Consider the following 6,398-nt stretch of genomic DNA (forward strand, 5'->3'; position numbering starts at 1 on the left):
GACCGGCTGGCAGATGTCTCGGAACCTTGTTGCGGGCGCAGGACACACAGGCAGAAACAAAGTCTATTACGTCCTTGTGCAGGGTAGGCCACCAGTAGTGCCGGGTAATAAGCTGGAGGGTCTTTTTCTGACCGGCGTGGCCAGCTAGTTTAGACGAGTGACCCCAGTGTAGGATCTTCTCCCGATCAGGTACTGATACGAACGTCTTACCGGGAGGGAGACGATTTAGACACACGGGAGCCACCTGCATTACTCTGGCGGGATCGATGATGTGTTTCGGTTCCTCCTCGAGATCAGACACCAGAAAGGATCGGGATAAGGCGTCCGCCTTGATGTTTTTGTCAGCCGGGCGAAAATGAAGAATAAAATCAAAGCGAGCAAAAAACAAGGACCACCGAGCTTGGCGCGGGTTAAGTCTCTGGGCATGCTGGAGGTAAGCCAAGTTCTTGTGGTCAGTGTAAATTATTACCGGGTGAAGAGCCCCTTCGAGCAGGTAACGCCACTCCTCCAATGCCAGCTTGATGGCCAATAACTCTCGATCTCCAATGGAATAGTTGCGCTCAGAAGAGGAAAAGAGTTTGGAGAAGAAGCCACAAGTTATCATTCTCCCGGAAGATGATTTTTGGGTAAGTACCGCTCCGGCTCCAGAGGAGGAGGCGTCAACCTCCAGGAAGAACTGCTTGTTGCCATCTGGGCGATGCAGCACCGGGGCGGAAGAGAAGGCCTGTTTTAAGGAAAGAAAGGCCTCCTCTGCTTCGAGCGGCCACTCTCTGGGATTAGTGCCCTTACGGGTGAGCGCGGAAATTGGGGCAGTCCGGGAAGAGAAGTGCGGTATGAAGAGGCGGTAGTAGTTGGCGAAGCCCAGGAACCGCTGAATGGCCTTCAACCCCTCCGGTCGGGGCCATTTCTCGATGGCAGACAGTTTCTCTGGATCCATTCGTAGGCCGGTCTGAGAAATAATGTAGCCCAAAAACGGAAGCGAGGTCTGCTCAAAGAGGCACTTCTCATATTTAGCGAAGAGGTGATTCTGCCTGAGCCTGAGCAGCACCTGACGAACGTCTCTCCGGTGAGTCTGGAGATCCGGAGAGAAGACCAAGATGTCGTCCAGGTACACCACTACGCAGGAGTAGAGAAGGTCCCGGAAGATGTCATTCACCAACTCTTGAAAGACGGCAGGAGTGTTACAGAGACCAAAGGGCATTACCAGATATTCATAGTGGCCGTCCCGGGTGTTGAATGCAGTCTTCCATTCATCCCCTTGACGGATACGGACCAGGTTGTACGCCCCACGGAGGTCCAGTTTGGTGAAGATTCTAGCCCCCCTCAGACGATCAAATAATTCTGGAATGAGCGGAAGGGGGTACTTATTCTTCACCGTGATCTGGTTAAGGCCTCTATAGTCTATGCAGGGACGGAGAGAGCCGTCCTTCATTTTTACGAAAGAGAAGCCTGCTCCCGCCGGGGAGGTGGATTTCCGGATGAATCCCCTGGCCAAATTCTCCTCAATATATTCGGACATCGACCGGGTCTCCGCAGCGGACAATGGGTAAATACGCCCACGGGGAGGCGTAGCACCGGGTAACAGGTCGATAGGACAGTCGTATGGTCTATGAGGGGGTAATGTCTCTGCCTCCTTTTTATTAAAGACATCAGCAAATGACCAATAGGGAATCGGAAGTCCAGGTAGATTAGTTGGGGTAGGAGAAGGACGGGCGGGATGAACAGGAACCAAACAAGTCTTATGACAGTCCTGTCCCCAGCGAAGGACTTCTCCGGTCTGCCAGTCAAGCACGGGTGCATGTCTCTGGAGCCAAGGTAGACCTAGTAAGAGGGCGTGAGAGAGTCCAGGCAGAACATGAAAAGAGATGCTCTCAGAATGCAGCATTCCCACCTGCAGAGTTACGGATTCGGTGATGAGTTGGATGGGACGTGGTAAGAGGCCCCCATCCACAGCAGCGACAGATAATGGTATAGCCAGAGGTTTGGTGGGAATGCGGTATTTTTCTACCAGGGCCTGTGAAATAAGATTCCCGGCCGCTCCAGAGTCAAGTTGGGCTAGTTCGAAAAAACGATTCTCCCCGCAGATAATTGAGACTGACAGCAGCAGAGATGGAGAGGATTTATTCTTGTCTAGGTCGACCTCTCTGAGCGAACCTAGACACAGGCGTTTCCCGACCTCTCCGGGCAGGTACGGATCCGGTGCTCCTTACTGCCACAGTAGAAGCAGCTCCCCTCGGCACGGCGTAAGTCCTGACGGGTTTTGACCATCTTGGTCTGGTCGACCTGCATAGGCTCAGGAGAGTGTACCTGGGGAGAAACGGAGGGAGTGACGGATTTCTGAAAAGTAGGAGCTAGACGTGGAAACCTCCTCTCACGGGTGACTTCTTTGGCACGCTCCTGGAACCGTAGGTCAATCCGGGTGGCAAGAGTTATTAGGTCATCGAGAGTGGTAGGAATGTCTCGACCGGCAAGTTCATCTTTAATACGGCCGGACAGGCCCTCCCAGAAGACAGATACCAGAGCGTCGTTATCCCAGGCCAGCTCCGAGGCAAGGGTACGGAACCGTATGGCATATTGGCCCACGGTGAGACTTCCCTGACGGAGGCGTAGCAGAGATGATGCGGATGAGGTCTTCCGTCCAGGTTCGTCGAAGACTTTCCGGAAAGCCGTGAGAAAGGCAGGCAAGTCGGACACCAGGGGGTCTCCTCTCTCCCATAGAGGATTTAGCCAGGCCAGGGCCTCCCCGGTGAGATGGGACATGATGAAGGCAATTTTGGCCCGGTCGGAGTTAAACTGGTGGGACAGGAGTTCAAAGTGCAGGGTGCACTGATTTATAAAGCCCCGAGCCTGAGCGGAGTCGCCTCCGAAGCGAGGAGGTGCAGAAAGCCGGGGTCCGGGGTAGGATACCATAGTATTGGTGGGCAGCGGAGCTGCCGGATTGCAAGTCATGGCACTGGCGGTGGTTGCTGGTGGAGCAGTCAGAGTGTCCAGGCGAGAATTGACATTCCGCAGGTGACCCAGGATGGACTCCTGTTGGGACCTCTGACGAGACAGTTCATGACACAGGTCCGAGAGTGAGGGAGCTTGGGTGCCACCGGGTTCCATGGCCCGAGCAAACTGTAACGGGTCTGGGAGGCGGAACCTCTGAGCTACTATACAAGGGGGCGGTCCTTGTAAGGGAGCGGGTGGCGACCAGGGAAGACGGGCAGGCAGTCACAGCAGGTGACCGGGACAGTCTCTGAATGAACGGGCTGGAGGTCACGGCAAGTGACCGGGGCAGTCTCTGGATGAACGGGCAGGAGGTCACGGCAAGTGACCGGGGCAGTCTCTGGATGAACGGGAAGGAGGTCACGGCAAGTGACCGGGGCAGTTTCTGGATGAACGGGCAGGAGGTCACGGCAAGTGACCGGGGCAGTCTCTGGGTAAAGGGTAGGTACGACCTGTGATGGCAGAGCCTCCAGGTAGGCTAGCAGGCAGATGGTAGATGTGTGCTCCCAGGTGAGCAAGCGAGAGTCTCTGGAATGGCAGGTGGTCACAGCACGTGACGGCGGAGCCTCCAGGTAGGCTAGCAGGCAGGTAACAGGTGTGCGCTCCCAGGTGAGCGGGCAGGAGTCTCTGGAATGGCAGGTGGTCACAGCACGTGATGGCGGAGCCCCCAGGTAGGCTAGCAGGCAGGTAGCAGGTGTGCGCTCCCAGGTGAGCGGGCAGGAGTCTCTGGAATGGCAGGTGGTCACAGCACGTGACGGCGGAGCCTCCAGGTAGGCTAGCAGGCAGGTAGCAGATGTGCGCTCCCAGGTGAGCGGGCAAGCTGGTCCATAGACAGACTGACAGGAGTAGGAAGGCAGACCGTCGGACCTCAGGCTAGCAAGCAGGTAGGAGGAATGTCAGGCAGGAAACAGACAGCAAACTGGCAGGATTCTGGCAGGTAACTGGCTGGTAACTGGCAACGGGACCTGAGGGCTGAAGCAGAGTAGTGAACAGTGCAACAACATTGCTCGGGCACCTCCATTTTGGAGGAGGTGCCTTATATATGGTGAAGTCCTCCGGCCATTGGCCGGGGACTCCTTAGGACGGCGCGCGCGGCCCCTTTAAGAGGGAGGGAGCGCGCGCGCGCCCTAAGCACAGTGGCCGGGAAGGAGCGCGCGCTGCCAGCAGAGCGGGAGGAGGACGCCGGGCTCGGAGCAGAGGGGTGAGGGGAACAGCGTCCCTGCCTAGCAGAGGGCAGGGACGCCGGCGCTACACATTTTCCTTCCTTCATGCATGGCGATGAAGAATTGAATGTACCACATGGCCCGTGAATCATATTCTTTGTCACTGTATCATAGAGCTTTTGATCGGTTTCTGGGTTTGGTATCTCAGCACATATGATTTCGTCAATTTGGTTCGGATGCAATTTTTCCTTTAACCACAGCAGTAAGTGCACATGAGGCAAACCTCGCTTTTGCCACTCGATCGAGTACATGAAGCATTGCATATCACCAAATATGTTACCTTTTGTAAGTAGAGCTACCAACTTCTGTACTTTTATTCTAAATACTCGAGCTGTTAAGTCTTGTCTGTCCGTTGAATTTTGACCAGCCATAAGCTCTTTGGTGATTTCTGGCCAAGCGGGGTTGCAAGTCATTGTAATAAATAAATCAGGCCTCCCATAATTACGTACGTATGTGAACGCATCTTGTGTGTATTCGTGTAGGTATCTCGGGCTATTTACAAATGATGACGGGAGAATCACCATCTGACCTAAGTTATTTGGATCCAAATCCGCATCATTTCTTATTGCATCTTGCAAGTGAATATAATTTTCTGCGCGCAGTTTTTTTTGATTTAAAGAAATGAACCTTAAGCGCTCACTTTCCATCTTTACATACATGTCGACCAGAAACTGATGAAGTAGGAGCCTACACTTAAGCATCAAATTAAAATCGCTGCGACGGACCATCAAGTGAAAGGCATAAAAATCTTTGCAGGACACCTTTTTGCTTGGCATTGCTTGTTTGGTAATTGGATTTATCTGAGGAATATCAATGCTGTACCCCTCTTGTCCTTTCCAAAAAATTATTGGGTACTCGAGAGCGTCATAGAATCTATGTGTATCGGGAACCCTAGTATGCATGCCATCGCGCGGCTGCACAACGATGTCCCGAGACATAGTTTGTTCGCTACTAACTATTACAGCAGCTATTTCATTTGTAGTAGGGGCATTGAATCGTCTCTCATGTTGACCACGTGGTACACGGTCTGGGTGAATCACTACTTTGAAATGATCGTCATTGATCATTCTGTCTCTAGCCGTTTTAAATTCATGCACCAAAATGTTGTGGTCTTGAAGTACTTGTTGTAATTTTTTAACTATGTTTCTATCTACGCTTTGCACGCACTCAGTACGCCTGTTGATTTGTTCTTCTTCGTCACCTATGAAATAAACTTGTAAAAATTGTGGTTGCGAAATGGACGTAGGAATTAAAGAACCGATACGGTGGTATACTTGTCCTTGTATTGTAAAGGTCGGGCAAAACCCTGGCATTGAGACAATTTGATCTGCTCCAAAAGACGTCATATGAAAGCACATGTTGTATTTTCTTATATTATTTAGAAAAAGGCGAGATTCATCAGTTTCATTAGAGAAAAGCTCTTTTAAAGGTTGAACTGGCTCGTCTATATAAGGAAGAGCTACTTTCCCACCCAAACAACACATACCTGCTGCTTCCTCTTTCCACTTAAGAGCTCCGCAATATTTGCAATCTATGGTCATTGCTTCTATTTTTATAAGCTTGTGAGTTTCATAATAAAGAGTCTCGTCATACTCAAATGCAGCTTTATGAAACAATATCCATGTATTTCTTGTAAATGTTTGACGTTGCTGTGCTGCCCTTTCAGCAACAGTGCGTCTGCGAGATTCGGCCATTTCATAAGTTTCAGTGGTTCTTTGGGACGCCATGTAAGTCACTTGCTGCTGACGTCGAGCTTGGGACTGTTCTGGAGTTTCAGCAGCCCGTTGAGACGCCAGATACTCCGCACGCTGTTCACGTCGGGCTTGGGACTGTTCTTGAGTTTCAGTGGCTCTTTGGGACGCCATGTAAGTCGCTTGCTGCTGACGTCGAGCTTGGGACTGTTCTGGAGTTTCAGCAGCCCGTTGAGACGCCAGATACTCCGCATGCTGTTCACGTCGGGCTTGGGACTGTTCTTGAGTTTCAGCAGCCCGTTGAGATGCCAAAAACTCCTCATTCCGTTTACGTCGGGCTTGGGATTGTTCTGGAGTCTCTGCAGCTCTATGTGCCGCACAACGCACCGCCTGCTCAAGCCTTCGTTGCTCGGCTTGTTGAGACGTCTCATCACGTCTAATTATTTTCATAGCTCGGGCTTTATTAGAGCTTTGCGAAATGTTAGACTTACGCTTT

This window comes from Phyllobates terribilis, unplaced genomic scaffold (genome assembly GCF_046119375.1).
Source record: "Phyllobates terribilis strain yellow unplaced genomic scaffold, ASM4611937v1 Scaffold_254__1_contigs__length_2825407, whole genome shotgun sequence".
Taxonomy (NCBI): domain Eukaryota; kingdom Metazoa; phylum Chordata; class Amphibia; order Anura; family Dendrobatidae; genus Phyllobates; species Phyllobates terribilis.